This window comes from Diuraphis noxia, unplaced genomic scaffold (genome assembly GCF_037042655.1).
Source record: "Diuraphis noxia isolate RWA-SAM2 unplaced genomic scaffold, SU_Dnox_SAM2 contig0001, whole genome shotgun sequence".
NCBI lineage: Eukaryota > Metazoa > Arthropoda > Insecta > Hemiptera > Aphididae > Diuraphis > Diuraphis noxia.
The window spans coordinates 80,818,745-80,845,785 of NW_028301711.1; the positions used below are offsets into that span (position 1 = coordinate 80,818,745).

General features: G+C 30.4%; 1 long non-coding RNA gene and 2 pseudogenes across 1 annotated transcript; 1 reads left to right on the plus strand and 2 right to left on the minus strand.

Annotated features, from left to right (window-relative positions):
* LOC149061989 (uncharacterized) overlaps positions 1-27,041 on the minus strand; it is a 354,191-nt pseudogene that overhangs the window by 18,317 nt on the left and 308,833 nt on the right.
* On the plus strand, positions 39-1,030 carry LOC149061995 (uncharacterized; annotated as a pseudogene).
* Positions 13,012-13,787, minus strand: LOC149061996 (uncharacterized). Its single transcript, XR_016190560.1, has 3 exons — positions 13,672-13,787; positions 13,348-13,573; positions 13,012-13,278 (listed from the first exon to the last, which is right to left on the minus strand). It is a non-coding gene; the product is annotated as an uncharacterized LOC149061996 (long non-coding RNA).

Consider the following 27,041-nt stretch of genomic DNA (forward strand, 5'->3'; position numbering starts at 1 on the left):
GATAATTATTATTATCATTAATTCAACAATTTTGTATCATGGTGTACCAAAAAATAACCAATATATTGAATGTGAAAATAATTTAAACTACTTACCAGATTTGCCAATTTTCAAGCCAATTTCTTTCCAAATATCATCTTTTAGAATTATATCTTTGTGCTTTAAATCAGCACTGTCGTATAAAAAAGGATTTTTCCGGACTTCCTCTAAAAGTATTTCCTCATGTTCCGGCAAAAACACAATTTTTGACATTATTATATTATAATACTAAAATATTATTATATGTTCGATATTATAATTATTATTCAATAATACAATAATTATTATAATTCAATACTAGAATATTTGTTAAATTATGGTAGTTTATAATATATACTATATACTATTATCAGCGACTGAAAAGTTTTAACACTATTTTCGACTAGAGTCGCCGGCGGCTGTCGCGATACACTGCTCTCGTCGCGGTAGAGCCGCAGCCGCGCATTGGAAACCAATCTATAGGCACTACGTGTAAACACTGTTCATACAAAAGCCGCGCCTTGGAAACCGTACCTTAATGGTATTTTATATATTATATAATTATATATTAACCTTAGTGGCAGCTTGCTGATATTTTATCTTTTCTTGACGTGGCAGTTAATGAAAGACAGTAAGATATTTTTTCATAAAACTCATCTAGCTATTAGGAATACAAATTTTTGTTCTTAGGAGTGTGTAAAATTTATCAACTGAAAACATTGATGAAGAAGACAACCAGAGTGAGGTGGCAGATGAATTAGAAACATTTGATGATAGTATGCAATCAGAACAACAATCCAAGGCAAATGAACCAAATCCATCGTGTTCGACCGTCGAACCAGAAACCACGCAACATAAACATAAACTTTCCACTGATTCAAAAATAAAAAATAAAATGAAACAAAGCGATGCCTTGTTGGAAGTTTTAAACAAAAGAAGCGAAGAAAGGAAAAGGCTGATGGAAGACCTTACAAGTATCGAAGACGACGATCCCATCGATGTTTTTTTTTAAGTATGGCGTTAACCGTAAAACAATTTTCTCCAGAATTAAAACTTAAAGCGAAATTGGACGTATTACGTATTGTTAGTGAATTAGAGTTAAAAAACTATCAACCAAAAGAAACCATGTCAGCTCCTAGAGTTCAAACCCAGCCTTCTACAAATTACGAATTTCCAGAAGTTACTCACCGTGCAAGAAACTGTTACAAACATTACAGAAATATACATTTTTAAGTACCAATGTCAACACAAGAATGTAAACGTTACCTGAATTATTCTATTATGTTCCACAAAAACATGAGGTGTGAACATTTTATGTTCCAATGTAACATCACAACAAAACGTTTTTAGAGAACCAACATTAATGGTTTTATAAAAACATATTGCTTTATAAATATTTAAAGGTTCCCAATACGTTACGGGAATATTTCAGAAAAAATATAAACCAATCTGATAATAGCCACGGGTAATTTTTGACGATTATATTTCTATAAATATACATTGTTGTAATCAATAACAATAGTATATATATATTTATATATATGTCTATAATACGGCCAATCGGTGGACAGTGACCGCGTCGCTTATGATTTCATCGATAACGGGCATGCTATAATAAATAATAATGAATCCGCGTGTGCCGTGTATTTTTATTATTAAAGAGTGCGACAACGACGACATCGACATAACACTCATTCATCTTTTTAGTTTTTATCTTTGGATTACCGCATTTTCCTCATTATTATTCGTAATTCATTTAAAAGCATATTTTACAAGCAGTTGGTTGGACATGTCGAATATTCCTGATAAAAAGGTAAGTTTAAATAAATTTGTATTATGTTTTTGAATTCCTACAGTGTATACTATTATAAAATTATCAATTTATAATTATCATACAAAAAAATCACTTAACTAAATTTTAATATTTTAATGATTAGGCAGGTACACCATTATGAAATTATGTAATTAAAAAATTACAATATTATATAATTATTATTTTTATAAAATAAAACGTTTGTAAGTTGTAACCCGTTCTAATAAAAATTCATAGAAGGAATGCTCTCAAAGTAGTAAACAAATTTATGAGGTCCTCTGTCCCTCTGCCTCACTAAATTAGAGCATTGTAAGTAATAGATAATGCTATTGGACCAAAAAATCTTGAATGTCCAAATTTTCAAAAATGTTATTTCGGTATTAACTATACATTTCAAAAAAAAACCTATGATGTGTTAACAAATATGATTTTTATAAAAAAGGTAATTTACTAGTAAATATATCATGTAAATACTAAATTATAAAACACCTTATGGAAAACTTTACTATAAAATTAGGATTTTGCAACACATATAAGTTTTTTTGTCCAACAATAGTTTCACAAATACTGTATCTATTCTAGATGTGATAATTTAATGAGCTGGTTAAATCTTACTTTAAATAGTTTTTGGCAGCAGTTACAATTAAGTAAAATTGATTATTGTTTTAATTCACTAATATACTCTTTATTTTGTTTTATTGAATTACCTACTGTACCTACCTATTATTTAAATAAAATACCAAAACATTATACCTGATCGTTCTGATCTTGTCCTTTCAGATTCATTTGTTCAAAAAAAAAAAAAATGGGTAGTCGTTATATTTTCTCCAGAAAAAGACTATAGTGTAGTCCCAATAAACTGGCTTGTTGAAACAGAAACACAGAAATTGTCTACCTGTACAATAGAATATCGTTACTGGCGATAAGGGTAACTAGCACAGACTTAAAAGCTGCTGTAGATCCAGATCAGTCTTGGTGTCAATATAAAATCCTTGTAGGTAGTTGGTGGCAACTGTTTTATTTGTTTTTATTATTCAAGATGGATTTGGATAAAAATATAAACACATTATATTTTATAAATCATATGAAAAACGCACACTGTATTTCTTATTACATTATGAACACTACATAAAGTAAAAGTCATAATCTCTCTATTGATAATAATAATAATCATACTAATGATAATAATAATAATGATAATAAAATAATAATCAAATCAGTTCACAACAGCAACAAGACTTACAGTATGTAAAATTCAACTTCCTAAATGAAACATTTTAATTGAATTTGTTTCACTAAAATCGCAATTATCAATCCTTTTCCTTTGTATTTTATTTCAATCCAATCATAGAAATTTTTAATTTCAGTTTATAAATGTGTAAGCTCTGATTTTGATTTTTTTTCATATTATCTTACCATATGGCTATATAGGTAATTTCAATAAAGTCTGGCATGAGCGAATTGAAATAGAATCAACTGACAATGAAAGTATTTTAAATGAACATCACCTATTTAAAAGAAACAAAAAAAATAAAACTGTGGATACTAGTGATAGTAATGAAAACGAAGGTAAACATTTAATACTTCTATCAAATTATTAACATCAATTGTGTTTTTGAATAACTTATTTATTTTTCTGATTTACTCTTTTTTTATAATTGTTATAATCTGGAGACCTAGAGGACGTTTGAAACATCATTTGAGGGGGTATTTGAAATATTGGTTGAGTGGGTTGCGTTCCAGCGTCATTTAAGTATTTATCTTCGAGCTGTGCAACTAAAGATAATATACCGAATTTAGCTTCAGTTTTGCCTCTGGGAGGAAGCTTCTTCACTGAAATTGCAATGATCTTAAAAAATAAGTCTATTTCGTCAGTATTATCTTGGCTACTTTCAGATATTGTGGAGTCGAGATCATTGGATACATTTGATATCGTACAAAAATATTAAAATTTATAATAATTTTCTATGGTAAATACTATATATTATATACATATACATATTCCTAGTCAATCTCTGCTGTACAGAAGGTTATAAGTGGGTTACCTACTGTAATGGATGGAATTAAATTTGAATCCAATGATATTATATCATTGTATACGAAAAACGATTCTGAGCAGAAACGGGTTTATCTGTCTAGGATATAGGTATTATAGATTATTAAAAATTTTCAAATCTTAGATATAAAAAGAAAATTTTTCATGAATTTCTAGCATAAAATAATTTACGAATTTTCGTGATTTTAACATAATATGTTGTAAAAATTCAAACTTTGAATGCCTATAAAAAAAAATTGTGACTATGTATTTATTTTATTTCTCAACTACTATTGTACAAATATGTTAGGAGCCTTGTATTAATTTTTCAAATCTTAGAATTAAAAAGAAAAACTTTTATGAATTTCTATCTAAGATAATTTGAACATTTCCGTAATTTTTACGTGTTTAGTCAAAATTTGAAATTTAAATGCTTATAAAAAAAAAAATTGTGACTATATATTTTATATTTCTTTTATTAATCAATTGTTATTGTAACAATATGTTAAGAGCCTTGTATCAAATTTTCACGCACTTCTGCCTAACAAATAAATTTTTATCGATATTAATTTTAAAAAATTTAATAATGATCGAAAATTTCAAATACCTATGAATAGTTCAACTTAAGTCGAAAATTTTTTAAAATTGCATGGTGGATAGAATATACTTATATAAACATTCGGTGAAAATTTCATGTATCTATGGTCATTTTTTTTAATGTTACATCAAAAACCAAAATTGATTTTGTCGAGAACTGATTGTGCGTAAGATTTGACGTTTTCCCCGTAATTTTTAGTTTGTTTTTATCGATTATTTAGAAAAGTACTGAGAATTTTTTACTTTTAACTCCCCAAATAAGTACTAACTTGATTCACTTTCTGATCTAACATAAGGTACTGAAATCGAAAATCGAAGCATTTTTACTTCCCCAAATCTAAAATATATTATCTAATAAATTTATTTATTTTTTGATATAATTAATATCTACATAATATAATCATATGTCAATATAAATCTGTCACCCCCTAATGTACTAATAATTTACTGTTAAAATACAGTTATTATTTATTATGTTTGTACTGAGTACAGTTAAATGAATGAAAATATGAAACTCTAGAATAATGAATCATCGATGAAAATGAAAAATTACGATGAATAATATAATTAAAATTTAAATACTGTAATTATATATGAATTGCTATAAATACTCATCATACCATACTTTACTCATATTTCAACTACAAAATATACATAATATTACATAAAAATCTTGTTTAGTATTAAGTATTTCAAATTTAAATATGACGTACATACTTTTCACAAAAAGATGGATTTTACGAAATGGCTACGAGAAAAAACAATCGAAACATCGTATAAATAATTTACTATAACTCTAGTTGAATTTAAAGTTATGAATAAAAGTACAAAATTGATAAATTTACTTACATTCTTTCATACTCAACATTACCCAAAAATGACAAATGACCATCTAAAAGCCATTTCTTTTTAGACAATATTGCTGGAGATCCAGTGCCTAGTTTTTTTTTGTGTCTCATATAGGTATCACGTATATTCTGCCATCTATTTTTGCTATCATCAGCTATAATACTAATCAAAATGTTTATTCACTAAATATATTCGTTATTCCTAACTTTAACCTTAACTATTAGAATGCAACGTTCAAAAAAATATTATTCTTACATGATTTTCCAACTTCATCTGAAATATTGTTCCAACATTTACTTATATAACTGTAGTCCTTATGTTGTTCCAGAGAATTATCATAGATAGCACGTTGTTTTTCAACTTCCACAACTAAAATTTCGTCTTCGTTTGGCAAAAATTTTGACATTATAGTTTTTGACATGATTATTATTTAAATATTTATAATAAATCCGTCATAAAACACATAAAAATAGATTATTGATCAAAACACCCATGCGACTCATCAACAACACTGCTATCGAATATTACAGTTGCAAGCCGCAACGACTATTTTCGACACGCACGCGTCGATCGAACATTGGAAACCACGTTCGCAGTTTAAATATAGATCAGTCATTGCGACTAGTCGTTTCGTTCAGTCGCATGCAGCCAACCGCAGATAGGAAGCCGTACCTTCAGCCGCATCAGTCGTGCGTCTTTAGACGCGTTCTAAGGAATCGCACCTTAAACAACCTTATACAAACGTAAAGATTCTTTATTTTGCCATAGCAATGTGCACACTATGTGTCGTCGGTGTCATGGCCGACTGATTCTCTATTATCGGCCCGCCACGCGCCGCCCAAGAGTGTCCACTCCATGCAACCAGTATAGTTATTCCCATGATCTACATGATGACAAAAAACATCAATCAATTTAAACCTACACAGCAGATAGGTACTCAGCTTAAAGCAGGAATTTTGTATAGCTGTGAACAGAGATTTTGTGCAGAGGAGAATTGTTTTTTTTTATTTAAATTGCTCTTTTAGATATGTCAACAATTTTAGATCCATGTTTCAAAAAAATTTATTTCAAAGATCCTTTAGCTTTATTTAACATACTAAAATATATTTCTGACGAGATAAAGCAAAACAATTATGTTAGTAAGAGTTCTTCTGATGATGACATCATAGGTATAAAAAATTCAAGTCAAAATAATAAATAAACTGTATTATAATATGTTTAATATATAATATATATATTTATTTTTTAGACCATGATGTGGCAAATCCGTTCGATTTGTGACAAGATCACGAACAAATTGTACAACAATCTTCTGGTCACAGAGGACAGCGTCAGTCAGATGAAATAGGATTCCCAAGCGAGCATAATTTATATTTGAAATCCAGTGTTGCACGATTATCTGACAACCTAGTGAGAGATTGTTTTCAAAAGCTGGGCTGACACTAAATAAACTATGAAACCGCCTTACTTCAAAACACTTGAATAAATTATTATTTTTGCAATCAATTGATAACACATTGTGGTCATTATGAATAGGTAATTGCTTTTGTTTCACAAATTTGTAAATAAGATAATATTATAATTAAAATGTATTTGTTATTTTTAATACATTAATAACCAGTTATGTTTTATGTATAACAGTATATTATCTTTAAAAAAAAATGTATTTGTTGTTTTCTAATAAATTTATATTCAAGGAGTTATATTTTGAATATTATGTTATATTTTAATCTTTAAAAAAAAATACATTTGTTGTTTATTTATAAATTTATATTCTAAGAGTTAATATTTTGAATGTATGTACTAAATACTAATATCAATATGAAAATTACAATTAAAATACAAATTTTTCTTTATTATAAGATGATGACTATTCTAGAATTTTTAAAATTTTTATTTTCTGTGCATTTTTTATAAAAAGTAAAACATCTCTGTTATTCCTATGAACATCGATATTTCCACTATGAGAATCGATTTCAAGAATTAATCGATGTTTTAAATTTCAATATATCGATACAACGAACATCGAAACATCAACCCATCTCTAAATTATCAGTAAAACAGAGTTTAATAGTGGTAACAATAATAATAATAATAATGTCAGCTGGTGTGCTCAGTCGACCGGACAACTGACAGCAGCGACACTAGCGACTATAATTAGTACAAATAAAAATATTTAGGTATCAATATAAAATCCAATATAAGATATAATTTGTCAGGTATCTATGAGCGTATACACATCTGTACTACTATTATACAAGAACACACATTCCTAATATTTTCTATGTCTTACAAACCGTTCAGCTGTCCGTGAATCACCATTTATGAGACATTTATTGTGTTATAGCAGATAGTCGCTCGCAACTGATGAGTAGGACATGGGCATATAGGTTGTCACGGCCATCTGAGTTCAATGACTTTTTTCCATGGGGAGGTTGGCTAATAACTTGCTTCTCTTTGAGATTCAATGTCACTGGCCGATTTGGTCTCCACCAGCCTCTTGCCCATGTCCGTGGATACGTGTTTAGGTAACCCAGAAGATCAAAAACATGAGAAGGTAATATTCTAGATTTAAAGATGTTTTAAGTTATAATATACAGTAGTTATTTTGTTATTTATTAATTTATCCACAACATAATTATATGATATAAAATAATTTTGTAGTATTAGAATTCCGAGAACTTTACTTTGTGGACACATACAGAATAATATCTCATGATTTAAACTAATTAAACCATGTGAATATCAAGCATGTTAATTGTTAAGTAACCTATAGTGTCAAATTTGTTTTCTTAACTTAACGATATTTTCTGGTTAAAAAAATCATACCCGACTATAGACATTCAATTGCATTAAAATGTAAAACTGAACCTCAACGTAAACATTGCATTATGAAATGTAATAGAGCCATCATTGTTCATGTGAATTACAACGTTGAAAATTAGATCAAACTCAACCTTATTTTAAATTGTATTATATACCTAAGTATTATTTAGATATTTTTAATTATAATAATACCCTTTTCAGACAAAATAAAAGTGGACCGAAGAAATATTATACCAAATTATTAAAATTTTAAAAGTTGACTATGGAATTTGGATTAGAACTTGGTTAAAAATTGTTTTAACTAAGTTATTAGTCTTAATTCGTAATCCGTAATTATGATAATGAACATTTCGAAATGAATATCCGCCGGGTAGCTGTCGTGCTGTGTATCAATTTTCATATTATACATCTACTAAGGATTTATCCATTTACAGTACTAAAAAATATATAAGTATGAAATTCATTTATCACAGATGGCGCGTGGTGCAAGGATCGTGAGTTTATTTAAAATCTTGTCCAATTCAAAAGTTCAGGTAGAAATAACTATGCACTCTGACACAAATGAAGTAAAAAAAAAATAATAGAACATATGGAGGCTTTGTTAATTTCATGGAAAATGTAAACATTAAGTTTGGATGAAGAAATTCAAAATTTTACGATAGAAATCCAACTAAAAATTAATGAACTTCTAGACTTCTTAATCGATGAAGAAAGACAAATGATTCATGAAGCTATGTCATCCAGTTTTGAAACAGGTATTAGAGGTCAGGGCCATTGGTACAAATGTGTGAATGGCCACATTTATTACATAACTGAATGTAGTAGACCGATGGAGCTGTCATCATGTCCAGAATGTCATGAAGGCATACAGGTAGCATCTGATATGGATATATTATTAACAATGCCGGATTTAGCGAGGGTGCAGGGGGTGCAATGTACCGGGACCTCAGATCGAAGTCCTATATTTTTTTAAATTAACCATCAATATTTAATAATATACATATAAATGAAATGAATAATTTATGTTAAGAAGTTACTGACAACCATTTATTTTGGACGGTTGAAATTATTTTAGATAATACTATTTATCATTGTTATTGTCCGTTATACAATTATCTATTTTTAAACACATTATTTATAGTATACATCCTCTATACGTCGTATACTATTTTTGTATAACCCTATAATTTAATTTTTTTATCTGGACGATAGTTCATTACTACTGTTTCTAGATGGACAAACTAAAGATAACCGTTGTTATATTTTATACATTTATTTAAATACTGTATGATATAATTTACGAATTACGGATACGACTTGACTTTTGGTGCAGTGTTATTGGATTTCGATTGTATTGTTTTATACCTTATATTGTTACTTATTTTTTACATACACTATTATATTATTTTTCATTTACGGACTAAACATGATGAGACAAAATGCAGAACTGAAAATTAAAGAGCTAGCCTAAATAATTTCCATGCATCGGGCAAAATAGTGTTCAAAACACGATTTTGGACTACAAAAACATTAGCGTAGTGAAATCCCCAAATAAAAACAAAATTAGATTGACGAATGACGATCAAGGAAAAGGCAGATAAATTTGAAAAGAACGCGGTTCGCAGAAAGGCTTCTGGTTTAAAGGTGAAATGCCGACACTGAACATCATTTTGAAGTCTGTGAAGACATCTATACGATATATTCCCAGACAAATTTATACCGTATTTTAAAATCACTGAATTTTGTATATTTCAAAAGAGGATGTAATAGTGCCCTGATAGGAAGAGATGGCATAGTAATTTGGCTGTAGAAGCCGGTATCTCGAGACTATTCGTAAGTTCCGTGATGAAGGGTGGACTATTTATTATTATACAGACGAAACTTGTAGGAACGCAGGAAAATGCACAACAAAAATGTGAATCGACCAAACTATCAAACATAGCAGAGACCTTGAAGGACTGTCAGCAGGTGACAAGGCTTAGGTGTAATGGATTCGAACGAAATTGTTACGTTCTCATGTTTGACATAATTGTACTTAAGAAACCAGCAAAGAAGACAATTTTGGGTTCACCCTATAAACTCTGAACGTCAATCACATGATCATTATTTTCAATTGTATAAGCAACTTCGAACAGACAATGTTAAGTTTTTTAATTATTTTCGCATGTCGATAAGTGCGATCCTTGATGATGAAATAAGTTCATTTGATGAGTTGTTATCGTACATAGAAAATGATATAAAACGGCAATATATAAATATGTGAATAGATATTCAACCAGAGGAAAAATTTGTGATAACTTTAAGGTACATGTATATTGTATATATACATGTCAAAATCAAGTTATAATTCAGTATAAAATTAAATAATTAGAAAATAAACTTTAATTTGAATATTATTATTTTTATTAAATAAGCTACATTACATTTTTTTTTTTTTATAATTTGAATTTATTAATAATACTTAAATATTTAAAATTAAAGTGACATAATAATGTAACAAAATTATGTTTTGATAAAAAATAATAATACTTTAAATTAATTTCATTACAATTACCGAAACAAACCATAAAACTTTATTTTTATACATATCCAAACCGTAACAACTTGGTTTTTAACTTTTTTAAATTCAAATAATAAAATCAGTGAATCACAGTAGATTTTGATAGTGATAACCTCCTTCCAAAGTTCCACTATCGTTCGACACATTATTACCTTCAACTGAAAATTGAGAGTAATATAATCCGACGAATGATGTGGATGGTGATGGCATATTATCACGATCAAAAACAATATGAGCCGGATGAGAAAACATATGATGTGTGAGTACACTCACAAGGACTCAGCATGGATTGATTCGTTTCATTATTTCGTAAACTGTTCAGGAGCTGTATTGTTTTCATTCTAAATATAAATTTTTGTTCCATACTTAAAGATTGAACTGATGGAAGGAAAGAATAAAGAAATGCCAAATCATCATTTTCGAGCGGTTTCTTGGGCGTTTTGTGACTTTCCATAAAATCAATTAATACGCGTTCAACGTAGTTTCTTAAATTTCATTTTTGCTTTTTCTGTCACACTAGATGTATCTGGAAGAGACTCATCTTCGTAACCCATCTTAGCTTGCTCATTTTCATCAATACTATTAATTTCTTCTTAACAAACAGTCAGGAAACGCCAGTCACCAGACACCTTGTATCGACTGTCGAACCGAATAACTCAACGACCAAGTCTCGGAATATCAAAAGCGGTATTAACGCCTTGACACTACTGGTCTGTTTTTGGGTACTACGTTCAACAGTTGATCAACACCGACGATCCACCGAAACCGACAAGACGAGCCACCGTTGCCGACAGTACGAGCCACCGCCGCAGTCCACAGCCGCTGCCAGTCGCCGCCGGACCACCACCATCAACGCCACTCCCCACCCGTCACCTGACGAGCGAAGAGACCAGGAACGACAACTGTGGAGACTATAACGTGAGTGATTATACACCATCCCTATCATATTTATAAATGTTGTGTATTTGGAATCCTATACACTAGGATTAACGCCGTTACACCAACATCACCCACTGTCCCTATCATATTTGTACTTGTTGTGTATTCAGAACCCTATACGCTAGGATCCACGTCTATACACCTGACTCTGTAACGGAACATAAATACATTCATTACGAAAAAGGCTTACGAACAGAGCCAACAACTATTATTTACGACAGCCAATCATAGCGTAGGACGAGTACAACCAATCACAGGACAGAACGAGAGTAAAACGCCACATTTTGGACTTAAAAAGGAATTACAAGCACTTCCGTACATCATATAAACATAAAAAGTACATCAACGGATAGGGGAAGTCAAGACGAAGAAAACCATACCTTCTCCATGGTTGTAACCCAAAAAACTTCGGAGATATCAGCAAATCCATCACGAGCGAAAACACAACATGCATCCGGATAATGGATGTGTTTACTAGTCGGTACGGATGGTAGTACTTATACTAGTAAGATTCGGCATAGAAACACACTCTCATTTTTCGTTCAAACTTCAACCAGACTACAACGAAGATTGAAGCCCGAAGAGACCTCAAGAGATTCGACCAGCGAACGACGACCGACACGATCCCGTGTGCAACTCTCATAGAGCATCGCCACAAAACGATCGTACGGTCAAACGAAGACCCGACACCGACCCCGATCCACGGTGTACAAGAGCCCCGAACAGCGAACGACGATTGATACGGCGCGCGGTGGTACGATTCCGTGTGCGACTCTCATAGTAGAGCGCCGTGTCAAACGATAATTCCGGAACATCGCCGGATGCCTATATATCTTTGTCCACGGAATTAACTTGGTGGTAACCTCTTGTTATATCCGACGTCGGAGAATGGCTTAGACCGGAGCTTCGACGCGGATACTTGATGCGCCATCGAAAAATTCGTGTGACATAGAGATTTGGTCCGGCGGAACGGCCAGCAACGAGGATCTTACAAGATACAGACAATAACGATCAACCGGATGCGAGGATTAACCATTCGGGCAAACATCTCGAAGACGTATCAAATTTGATGAAATAATTTTTAGTACAGTCCAGTGTCCAGTTGAATTCATTGATACCCTGCAAGTTGTAACATATTATCTTTAGGTAGTTCGCACAGAATAATAAAATAAACTTCACAAATATATAAAAATAGCAATACACTTCTTACAAATTCAGTAAATTAAAAGAAACTTATTAACTTTTATTTAAATTTTAAAATGTCAAGAAAATAACATAAACTTTAACAAAAAACATAATAAAAACAAAACATATTAACATTAAAAAAAAAAAGTTAGTTAAAATAATTGAATATAATATACAATTTAAAAAAAATTAGGAAGTATTAAACCAATCTGCTTCACTCAACGAACTCATGAAGATCAGCTTGCTTAATCGCTTACCTGTCAATCTGTTCCTTGCTTTAGAAATGGTTTGACCAGTTTTCGAGAATAAGCGTTCAGATGGGACAGAAGTGGAAACAATACTAAGTTTTTGTCTGGCAATTTGGTATAAGTTTGGGTACATGGACTTTACAATTTCCCAAGCTTGAAGTGGTTCAGTTTGTATGTCGGCAACAGGCTTTCCCAAATAATCATAAAGCTAATATATTAATAGAATAGTTGAAATAAAAATTAAATCATTATTAAGAATTTAAATTGTAAATTTTACCTCTTGGTACATAGGAGAACTTTTATTTTGAACCTGTTCAGTTGCCACAGAAGTGTGATATGACCAAATATCAAACGAATCTGATGGTTTATTTGCAGTCAGATTATTTGTGTGAGGCTCAGTGGATGCAACATTTTCTGAATTTTCTTTGAGTATTAATATTTGTTTTAATATATCAATAGATCTCTGACATCGCACGGGATCTTTAAAATGGAGGTTCTTAAATCTAAAATAATCGAAATATAAAATATAAAAAAAATACTGTCATTGCTATGCTTAGAATCCAGAAAAAAATTAATTTAATTAAATTCTAAAATATATTACCTCGGATCCAATAAAGTTGCTAGAGGAAAATCATTGAATATTTCAAGATTTTTAAATCGTTAAATCAAATAAAATTTTTCCCTTTAAATCATTTCCAATTTGCGTTGCAGTGTGAATATTAGTTATAGCATTAGTTGTGCAGTTAATTAAAGGTAAAATTGTACTGATTATAGCAAATTTTTCACCAGAAATTTTGTTTGTTAAGTCTTCTAAAGGTTGCATTAATAATTTGACTTCTTTAAGAACTTGTAGCTCTCTGGTTGTTATCATGTCTGGTGCACCTGGCCTCTCCAACAGAATGGATGATATTATTCGTTACAGATGTAAGAATCGTTCAAGCATATAATACAAACTGTTTCATCTTGTCTTAACATCTTATATCAATTTTAAGATTTTACCTTCTGGTATACCAGAAAATAAATATAATTTAGTGTAAAATAAATGAATAATACAGTTTCATAAACTACAAACAATCATTTTTTTGGATTTTCCTCAGTTCATCGTTAACATTAACACTGATTTTGAGGTCGATTTGAGGTTACTATTTTGAAAGTAGTATTAAAAGTTACAACAGAGATTAAAAAGAATTAAAAAGAGATTCATGATTATACCTATTTAGTGATGTTATAAATAAATTCAGTTTACATTCGCGTTGATTAATGTATATTACTGATTTTGACACTTGCCTAATTTACATAAACCAATAATTATCATGGCACGTTTTCCTGTAGCTTTGCTCAAAAATATTCCAGAACGATGACAATAATAAATACTTGTGGCTACAGTTTTATAATTGTTAAATCTTATCCCCCTTTGTTTAACAAACCGCGACGAAGAACTTACCTCCTCAATGGATTTCCATTCTTCAAACTCTATACAAAATTATGAAAAATCAAAATATTGATTCCATAAATAAGTTAAGGAGTGAAAAATTCAAATAGTATTGTTAGCTCCACCGGTGGCAACACTGGTGCGGGCCGGCCGCTCCTGTCGGCTCGACGGCGCTCGCCGGCTACCTCGTCCTGTCTTTCGCGAACCGCGGTGTGCGACGCTTGGCACCCGACGAACGATCGCCGCCGACTGCCGTTGTTTTATATTATTTGTTTAACTAGCTTTGTTCTAAAATATATGAGAAGTGTTATAACTATTAAACCAACCCGTGTAATATGTTTATTTGATCCTGACCTCCGATCCTATCAGTATATTTACCCTGAAACGAAACAAAATTCATATTAATTATATCTAATTAAATATCTGCATCTATCAGTTGTCTTAAGATTTAATGGTGCGTCCTGTGTAACTTTGTATGCCTAATTAAATTGTATTTTTTACAAAATTTATGATTACAATGCGCGCACTCAAACATATTTGAATAAAACAAAATTTCAAAAACTGAAAAAAGTTTTGCGATTTGAAAATTTTTGACGATTATGATAATCGATAAGAAATACGATATGGTAATTGATAAGGTATTTGCTCTTGTGCTGTCTTTAGACCTTGGAGTAATATTGCTCTAGACCACGGTTATAAAGAACAGGTTAAGCATTGCGCGCTGTATCAGAACTAGTTACGCTCCGCGTAGTTCATAAAACCGCCGAGCGCTGCTAGTCAGTACTGTTAGTTTTTTATTATTCCCAATAGAAAAGAACGTTTTATGGCTTTTATGCTTGCAAGTTGCAGTTCAGTCTTGTAAAATTGTTAAGTATTCGAATAAATTTAATAATATGAATATGTATTTAAATACTTTTTTTTATTCGAATACCATTTTAAATGCTTTCTGAAAAAATTATTGAATACGTATTCCGAATACAATACTAAAAAAGTATTCTTTACATCATGAGCGTAACTTGTAAATAATTACCTTTACCTTTTGTTGTATAATAATTAATAGTATAAGATGATCAATATTACTATACTCTATTCGCCGTAATGCCACTGGCGCGCATGCATACTGAGCCGCCGAAACGTTCAGACCCCCCATGTCGGAGACAGGTGGCTTGTGATTGGTCAGTGGTGTTCGGCAATCGGCGGTGTTCGTCGTAGTAGTCAGCTGCCGCCGTGCATACAGAATGTTATACAAAATAATTGATACGAATTATAGCAATATAATAGCGCGCGTTCGCGGAGATAGTGTCGATGCGTCGTGAAAATAATCAAATCACTACGTATACGCCAGGTGCGGTGGTAACGATAAACACTAGCGCCCCGACGACGCGGTGGCCTGCGCAGCTATGACCGGTTTTCGTCGAGCAAGTGGGTCAACTTATGGCGAATAGAGTATAAGTAATGAAATAAATCAACCATAAATAAACAAACTTAAATACATAAAAACATAGACATTTTTATATTTCATAACTTCTAAACAAAATGTATCATAATTAGGTAGATATATACAATTAAGTTTTTATTTTATACTAAAAATAATAACAAATTTATATAAATAATTGTAGTCTTCTGTCTCTTTGGGTTGATTCTGCACTAAATTGATCAATAATTTTATCAACATTTATTGGATACAATTTTTCTATATTTAATATAGCTATATTAGTTTGTCTTTCTTGACCAATAGTATTTCTTGTGAATGTCTTGAGACGACGACGTAAAGATGAAAAAGAACGCTCACTAGAAGCAGAACACATGGGAATCGATAAATATATTTTAAAAATCATATTCATATTTTCAAATGATATCATGATATCAAATAATTCATATCTATATATTATAATATAAAATTATTCATTATTTATTATCTAACATTGTTATTTGTTAGATAAGCTAAAATTGAAAATTAAGATATAAAAAAAAACCGTTAAGGAATAGCTATAACCAGCTGTTTTGTTCTTATTTTAAAACAAGGTAGTAGGTATGTTAAATAACAGGGGGCATTACCCCTCCTAATTTATTCTAGGGGACAATGGCCCCCCTTGGCCACCCAAGTTAACGCCTATGTTTACATGACTGGGCCAAGGTTGCAAATCGTATAGTAAAGTATGCGTTTAATTCCTCATCTTTTGGAAACAAAAAATAAGAAACTTTTTCTGGATTTGACCTGTAACCGCATTAACAATAAATAACACAGCACATGGACGGCATGATGTTGGAAAAAATTATAAATTGTAAATTTTATAATAAAGCCTTAAATGTATTAGCAAATTAGCAAATGTCAAATAGCTATTTTTTTTATCGTAGATACTATAAAATAGATATTAGATAGACATAATGCATCATAAAACTCACTTATTATGAGATAGCCCGTTTGACTAGCAGCGCCAACGTAGTGTACCTATTATGACAACTACGAGAACCATAACTAGTTGTGCCCGGGCGCATATAAGCAAAGTGTACATTGTTAGAGAACCCAATGAAAATACTGTTCTACGATTGGCTCTAATCCCAATGAGATTATCAATTATCTGTTATCAGTTATCAAATTCTGTTCTGAATTTTGAATATTTTAAAGACATTTTAACTTTTAATACTTTAGAATACCTTGGACCGAAGTGGTATTTTCATATTCGACTGTTGAAATATATTTCAAATTTATAAAATAAAACCAAAATGATTAGAGTACTTAATATTTGAACATTTGAAATCCAAAAAATAAGAAGTTTAGTATTTAGGACAATTAAGGTAGTCAAATAATTTTAAAAACTACCTATTATTTACAAATTACAACACTGCAATTAGGTACTTATAAGTTAGTTATCGAATTATAGCCTGTAAGATATTTTAAACTTATATTATTTTTATTTATCATTCTATATTAAATTTAGAATTATTTTAAGACGATGGAGTATTAGTATCTCCATTATTTGAACTTCTGGCTCCAGGACAATTTTCACTATAATGTATTTTCATTCTTGCTACTAAAGCTGACATTTGTGTTTGGCATTTAACACACTTAACTTTCATTGATTGGGAATTTGTCTTTACTTCAGTAAAATATTTCCAAATGGCATCTTTTTTTCTTCCGGTAAACATAATTGGTTAGGCTTAGGTATTTTAATATTTAGGTAGGTAAAGATTAAAGAATCAAACTTAGACACTTGAAAGTAGAAAGTTAAAACTACATAGCCACATGTGTATAAAAAAAAAAAACGATAAATTAATTATAAGGATTTATGATTATGATAAAACGATCACTGAGAGTCGAGAGATATATAATAACATATCGTAATTCGTAACGTTACGATAAACGTTTTCATATTATGTAACCTTGGGTCTAACATCATGTTAATCAGTTGGTGGCTTGGTGTGTGGAATATTTTTCGGAGGTTCAGAATTCAGAGTTCAGTTCAGATCACGGTTTAAGATATATCTAAAACCTAAAAACTAAGAACTAAGATATATCTATATCTTAACCCTTTCAGACCTGACTATTTTGTGTAATATTATAAAAAACTTTTTTTATAAATTAAATCCACGAAAAATTTAATCCAGGTTTGAAAAAAATCGGACAAATATTGAAAGACTTACGGATGGGTACACCATAGTGTACCTTGGGATTTAGTGGAAAGAAAAATATTTTTTGATTTTCACATAACAAAAAAACGAACCTCGTTTATTAAAAAAACTTAAAATAAAAAAAAACAATATTACATTTTCCTTTAAGTAAAACAAACTCATAAATAATAAAAAATAAAATATCTCTTAAAAAATAAAAAATAAAAAACGAATCACGTTCATTAAAATATTAAAATATAAAAACAAACCTTGTTTATTAAATATTTAAAAATAAAAATAACAAAAACAATTCATAGTAGGTAAAATTACAAGTCATGTTTAAAAAAAAATTGAAATTAAAACCATAATAGATATTACTCTGCATGATATTGCTCAAAACAATTACTTATTTTATCTAAGCATAAATGACGGTCACACTTCTTACAATAATAATGTGTTCTTCTTGTACACTTTTCGTTTTTACACTTGGTAGCATTTTTGAGATTATCAAAACCGGGTATGTGGTGTAATCCGTCAAAACGACATTCTTTAGTTGGTTGTACAGAGTCTACTTTGTTTTTCTTCAACGGTGGCACTGGAATTGGTAGCTGCTCTCCTGATGGATGTCCTCTTCTTTTAGGGGTGATGGGTTTTCCGACTAAAATTAAATTTTCAGCTAATTCCATTCGAAAATCCATTAAATCCATTATTTTTCTTTTTGGTACTTTTAAAATTTCCGCTTCTTTTTTATATTGGATCCAACAATTAGAAATCGCCATATCGAATGCATGCATAATCATTCTTAGAGTCCATTTTCTAGACCTTATAAATATTCGATAATAACTTATAAGTTGATCTAATTTATCAACACCACCCATCGATTTATTATACAACCTCACTATTTCGGGCCTTTCAATATCAACAAACCGTTTTTTTTTTTGTCCCAACGAGTTACACGGTCTACTTCACCAGAGGCTGAGAAATTTGACCCTAAATTTACTGCTTTATTGTCGAACCATTTTACAATGCCAATATTACAGCCAGGTACATCAGTTGATACCTCGAATGTGGTTCCTCTGCCCAGTTTACGCATTTCTTTGTCACTCAACAATGGTGGGTTAGCAAACCAATTTGTTCGAATTGTCCCAGCAGCATAAATTTGAAGTTGTTGTAATCTTTCAAATAAGCCAAACGAAGAAAAAAAATTACCCAAAAACAAAAAATATCGATTTGGCTTCACGTTTTGCGTAAGATACAATACAACACTAGCTCCAGAACCAACTGTTTTTATTAAGTCTTGGTCCAATTCATAATACCCTTGAAACGGCAAAATATTATAAATCGTCCCACTTTTGACACATAATAGAAAAACTTTTACTCCCCATTTAATAGGTTTTCCCTTCATATATTGTTTTATAGATAGTTGCCCTTTGAAGGGAACCATCTGCTCGTCGACACACAAGTTTCTTTCGATTGGTAGACAATTACATTTTTTTTGGAGAGCAGTATACAACGACCTGACTTTTATAAATTTGTCTTTGTTTCCATTAGGAATTTCATTGTTGTCGACGATATGTAAATTATTACGCAAAGAAAAAAACCTGCCTCTGGTCATATTTTGAGCAACTAAATTTACTTCAAAATGTTTTTGCCGATACAAACGTACACGTGGATATTTTAAATTACTCATTATGATATGAATACCGATTAAACGTTTCACTTCGTGCATATCAGTAGGTTTAAATCTAGTAATACATTTTTGAATCACATATAGATTAGTATGATATGCCATGTTTTCGAAAACATCATCATCAAAATACTCAGAAAAATATTGTAAAGGTGATTTTAATTCTAATATATTATTATTTTGTTCTACGCCATCTAATTTGAGAGTAGGCTGATTAAAAGGTTTTTGAGCCCACCTAACATTACGTTTACTTGTTAAAGTTAATGGTGGTGGTATCCATTCCTCGTCATGCACAATTAAACAATTTTCATTTTCATTATCAAAATTATCTAATAAATTTTCAAACTCTGCAAATGGAAAATCAATGTCTTCGGTTTCACTTCTCGGGCTTCCAATTTCCGATATGTTTCCATCGCCTAATAATTCTAAAATTTCTTCGTCACGAAGCATATTATTTTTATAATAATATCAGTAATATTATTGGAATATATAAAATATAAAATACAGTTCGCAACAAAATAATAAAGTAAAAATGTCGTGCAGATTATCACCAGCGGCTGTTATCAAAAAAATACGCGTGCGCAATAAAATTAACAGTATTATACCATAAGGCACGAAGACCCAAGGTACACCATGGTGTGCCTATATTCAAACAGCTGTCAATAAGTAAATAATATTATTTAATACTTACAAACAGTTTTAATCACAGTGTTACCAAAATTTCTTACCGGGAAAAAAAATTAATATGTTTCTATAATTATTTCTTGGAAAAAATATGATATAAACACTCAACATTTCGTTATCAGACTTTTATCTAAATTCTAGTGGTATTAGTGGAGGAAAAACCGTCTCAACACTAACAACCAACGATTCTGACAGACCAGAAGGTTTTAAAAAAATAAAAAAACAAGTTTGTTGCGATACCAGGTTGTAAAACCGAAATTTATTGTTCGGCAAACAAAACAAAAACAATCTATTTAACAAAGTAAAAAAAATAGTAAATTAAAGAACAATGCAACCCGCGCGGTGAGTTTCGGCGTGTTTTTTAAACAAGCCGCGAATCGTGGCGATAGCCGTAGACAAATCGGTTAGGGGCACGGACTTGTGCGAATACCGGTCACGAAAAAAGAAGTGAGTCGTCACGGCGAGCGATGGTGGCTTCGAGCCCGTAACGGCGAAAAAGCTATCGCGCGCAGCGGGAGAAAAGCGTACGAGAAGTCGTCGCGGGCGACGTGACAAAGAGAATACAAATACAAGTAAAATAAGTTACAATAATTCACACAGTGAATAATACAAGGAACATAGTAATAAAAACAAGTATAAAAACGTTTACAACAAGTACAAATAATTCAATGTTAGGAACAAAATGGTAACGACAATAATAAAACGAACGCGCTAGCGTAAGTAAGGCTCTATATATACGGGTATCAATGCTCATCTGCCATTTTCTATCCAATCCTATGTTATCATAATAATCGTAATCAGAATATTGTATTGCTTATGCCTTATATTTTGTTTTAAAACCTTAATAATGTGTTAAATATTAAATTACAAGTTAAAGCATCAATTAAATTAATCAGAGCTTTCATTTACGTATTTTAATGATACAGGAATGTTAATTTAATAGTGATTAATAAGTTTATTTCAGGCTAATGACCTTCGCTGTTGAGCCTATTCTTCTTAATAAAATATACATTCATCGCTCCGCTCAGGATCTAAATAACTAGTTTATTTGTACTAAGCAAAATATTATTTACCATTTGGTTTGAACTTAAAGGTAAGTGAAGAAGTTCTCTTTTTTAGTTCTTGCGATAAAATATAATTTATATTATGTGAATTGATGTCCACGACCTAGGTTGTAGATATATAATACAATTTATTTGATGTATGGCTGCATGAGTTATTTTGTACTACAATATCAACCCCTATTCCTATTTACTTTAGATTGGTAGTATATTACGTTGGTTCTAAAATGTTCTTATTTATTAATTGTAACTTTACAATATAGACTGATAATCAAAATGTATTTTTATAGCACTCACGAACAAAAATAAGAAATATGTCCTTCACATTGTCCAAAGAACTAGAAGAACTACAGAAGGTACTCCAAGAGAACATTGATTTAAAAATGCGCCTTGCACCAGTAGATGCCTTATTAAACTGTTTTCAAAGTGAAAAAATCTCTAAAATATCTACCAAAAAGGAAATTAAAAAGCCAGATAAACATCACACCACAATATCTAAAAATGATTCTGAATGAAGGTTTCTTCATTATACTCAGAATCTAAAATAGTAAACATATTATTGTTGATACCATTTGTATGATGATTTTGGACATTGATTTATAATTGTTTTTTATTTTATGAAAAGGTACAACTTTTATTAATACATTAATAGGTACACTCAAAACCGGTGATATTGAATTGAGTCCAGGCTACTTTTGTGTTTGTTAAGTGAAAAAAAAAACAATACAAATTATTAAATGCTACCACATAATTTCTTTATACTTATTATTATTATTATATGATTAAAAAAAAAAACTATTTAATAATTAACATTATTATATTACACAAAAAGTGTACTTATACAATCATACATAATAATTATTATTTTAAATATTTTTTAACTAATTAACTCTTTATACCTATTAAGTATTTGCGGGACTCAATTCAATATTTGGGACTCAATTCAATGTTATCCCTCAAAACTATTTTTTTTTAGGCTTCATTAAGAACCTTTTTTGTATTTTACTATTAATTATTTCGAACAGTTTCTATAATTCATTGCTTTATGTTTTGAATTATTTTATAACATTTGTAAATAAATAAATAAAACATGATGAAAGTGTATCAAAAATGTATTTTTATTTACATAATTTTAAATTAAAATTACTTTTTTGTAGCTGAACCATGAATAGTTTTTTTTTTTTTTGTAGATTGTAAGTAATTTACTACTGTATAATTACGGACAGTGAAATAATGTTTTACAATTAATGTTTTCAAATCACATCCATTATCACTTTGGCACTGAAAATTAATATTTATTTCTTTTATAATTTTAGAAACAAGATCGACTGCACCATTGTGCATGATGTGGCCTCTAAAATGTTGGTATTGTAGTTCACAATTTACTAATAATTGCACTACCAGTATATAAGGCTCTTTCAAGCCACCCATGTTTAAAAATGATTTGTAAATTTTCCACCTTTTTATTGAAACTGATACATTATCATTCCCATTTTCAAGCAATACCATTTTACATGATGAGCAACATTTCTTTATGCAAGCGTTGACTGTACTTCCACCAATATTGTAAATAAGATTTAAAGAGTATAAATCTAATTCTGAATAATTTTCTTGTAAAGGAACAGTGTCTAATATATGTGAATTGAGTGAAAATGTATCAAAGTAATAGGTATGGTCCAACTGAATAATTTCTGGTCTGATTTTTCCTGCTGCTGTGGCATGCAACTGCTTGCAATGTTCCACTAAAGTTAAATCACTATCACTACAATAATTTGTTCTTTTAACATCAGAAACAAACTGGCTTACTGCTATGATTTTCATTACATTTAAGCAATCTGTAGAAGATGGAAGTTCGCCTATTCGTCTTCGAGTTTGGGAGAATACGTTTTCTAATGCGTCTTGAGTGAAGCGATGTGTTAATATAAAATCATAACCATTTTTTAAGAGCACTTAAGTAACATCACAAATTGACAATGTAGTTAATATTAAACCAGTATTTAATGGCTTCTAACCTGTACCATTAAACTGGGTATCGCTTATTGTTGTAATAAATTTCATCAGGAAATCATATTTCTTGACTTGATTCTTTTTGGTAATAGACGTTTTTCTTGTTTTAGAATTTATCATTTCAAACCACTGGTATACTAATTTTATGAAAGCAGCTGTCGCTAATGCATTTTCTGGTAATATTTGTAATTTTACAGCTACTTGAATTGCTGCGACTGTTTGCATACTAAAAAAACGAATAGCAGCTCCAACATGCATTTTTTGAAAATTGTCAGGAAAAATGTCTTCTCACTTAAGATGATGCAGTAATCTCAATTCTCTTTTTTCTGTTACTTCTCTATCCCATAATTGCTTAATATAACATCCCGATACCGTTTGAGTTGGTATATTTTCTTCAAGTTTAAAGTATTCAGGAATTGTTATATAACCATTAAGTAAAGTTGATTTCAAATTCTTTAACAAATGACATTGATCTGCAATAACATAGATCGCTTTTTCTTTGTACTCAAATTTGTTCAAGCGAACTCCATTTTTGTTCACGGATATTTTTAATTCATTCCATAAGTTGCGATTTTTACCTGCCATGTCTGAAGTGATTGCCACCACTGTAAGCCCAAGTTCTGTAGCAAAATCTATGCATTCGTAAATAAATTTTTTCAAATCAGTTCCACTGGTTTTATTGCTTGTTATGTGGCAACATATTACTTGTTTCCATGGTTCCATAGCTCCTCGAATTAATGCTACTAACAATTGGTTACCTTTTGTGTCATTCATATTGTTTTCCCCAGCTTTATCTGTGGAAGGACCCAAAGTTACACCTCCACTAAACTTCATTTTATTTTTATTGATACCTCCGCTGTCATTGATATACATCTACTGAGGATACAAAATTTATCCAATTTGTCTACTTTGGATGCAAGTGGGATTTTCAATTCTTTGAAAATTCCAAAATTGAATTCCAGTTCACGTAATCTACGTGTAAGTGTACTGTACCCAGGCAAAGGATAATTGGTATTTCGTAAAAACTCATATCCATGAACCCCTAATGCAAAGCAAAACTTCAATGCTGCAAATACAAATAACAATACATTAAGTAATCAAATTTTGAATAGGCCTACATTATTACATGTATTGGATGGTCTCATCAAAAAAACATTAATGGCAATAGAAAATTCTAACCTTTTATTATTGCCTCTGGAGACCATTCTCGTGTTCTTATATTGTTTAATGCTGCTATTTGGTCTTCATTTAGAAAATTCTTCAGCTTGTTCACTTGTTCTTCAGTAGTTTTTTTTTCTTCTAGAATTCTCAATAGCATATCTGTTTTAGTTTTGAGTTCTTCTGTTAATTTTGTATTTTCTTCTTTCATGGTGTTAATTAATTTATGAATGTTTTCCATTTCCGCTTCCTAAAAAAAATCAACAGTAGGAAATAAGTGTATGAATAATTTAATTAATAAAATATATAAATATATATATAAGGTATTAATATTTAAGGTATATAACTTAAAAAAACTGGAAACCTACAATTAAATGAAAATGATTTCAAAAAATATGTTAATAATTGAAATCAGATCAAATGCACTTTTATTGTGAAAAGTAAGTTAGACCAGTATCAGTAAAAACACAATTTAACTAAAAGCATACAGTTAGAAGAAATCATTAGTAGAATACATTTCAATTAGAATGTCAATAATCTCTGAATCATACATTATGGAACTTTAAAAAAAGGTAGGTATATTGTACATAGGTGCTGTAATAGTACTTACTACTTGTTGAAGATTTTTATCAGGAATAGTTTCTGAAGAAACACTCTTCATTTTTTCCTTCCCTGGAAGGCGCTACAGAAAATTGTACAGAGAATAAACATTTACAAAAGAAACATATTACATATTAGGTACTACACATAACTAATTCTTACACAAAACTTAAGAAAATACCTTAATGATTAATTTACCTTATATAATGATTTTCTTGGTGATGGATTGTGTTTTTTAGGAGGTCGCGGGACATTAAACAGAGTTGGTACTGCATTTGGTTTAAGTTTTATCTGCTCTGTGTAGCTCAAACTCGCTTTCTTCAAAATGTGCCTGTGGGGACCGTTCAAATTTCAGTTTTTAATAATATCTATTAAATTCTCAAAATAAACTTGATAAAATTTACCTCACATAAAGCAGCACCTTTCCCAGGAACCCAATTTGCTCTTCTGCAATTAATGAGCCATAGTTTTCGCCGCGTCTCATCGGCAGGAAATACATACATACGATGTCCTTTTGATGAGTGATGACTGCAATTTATGGCAGAGCAACCACCCATTTTCCAGTATTCGTATGTATTTTATAGTAAATTAATATAAATATTTAATTAGGCACTATAAATTATAAAACATCAAACCATACATTTAATACACAAGTATTAACTTGTACAAGTATATCTACTATCTAGTATCTAGAGCCGTACCGCCACTGCTCAACAACAACAATGGATAGAAAATGGCGGACGAGCATACCTGTCTATCTAGAGCCCTAGCGTAAGTGGTGATAACACGTCGTAATCACCACATTCTCTTTGGAAAAATTATCAAAATTAGTATAAAAATTAATTGTACAGCTGTTTAATCAATATTTATGAACTCCTCGTAAGTTGTTCTTACAATATGTGCTACTATCATTTATATAATACTAACCACCAATTAATAAATCAAATCAAACAATAGGTACACCATGGTGTACCCTGGGTCTGAAAGGGTTAAATCGTGGTTCAGATCATAGGTAAAGAAGACCTCAATCAGCTGTTCAAGTTTCGCATCAACCTATTATATTGTTCTATGATAATAATCACGAATCACGATGTAGATATTAGTTGAAACGAAATACTGTGTTCAACTTTGATTAGCAAAATATGAATATCCCACAAAACTCATTACCTAATTTACTATTATCATTTATAGGGTTTTTACATGATTAAAACGTGTTTTTTTTTGTTTTAAAAAATCCGTCTTTAAAAAACGTTTAAAACGTGGTTTTTATTTTAAACGTTTTATTTGTATTTTTTTTTTTAAAAACGTGTAAAATTAACAACCCTGAATTAAACATAGATTAAGAGAATTTTCAGACAATAGAAATGCATCGTCCAGATTATTTCTACAAAAAATAATTAAAAAAACTACTTATTTAAAAAAAGAAATGATTATTCAAGAAAGTTAAGATGAGTTTTTGTACCTAGTGAAGAAAAAAGTGGTTTAATATACTATGATGACACAAGTAGTGGACTTTGTTATCGCTCAGATGCGTTTACTGAAAAATTGTGTAAACATCAATGTGCTGTTAATTAATATTTTGGTGTTAAGTCTGAATATTGTCCGGTTATAACTCCCACAGATCGTTTCAACATAGCTAAAATTGCCGATGGAGATAAAGTTGTAGATGAATCCTTTTATGAACCTTTCATAAAAGAGAATAACCGCCCAATTAATAATATTGAAATTAA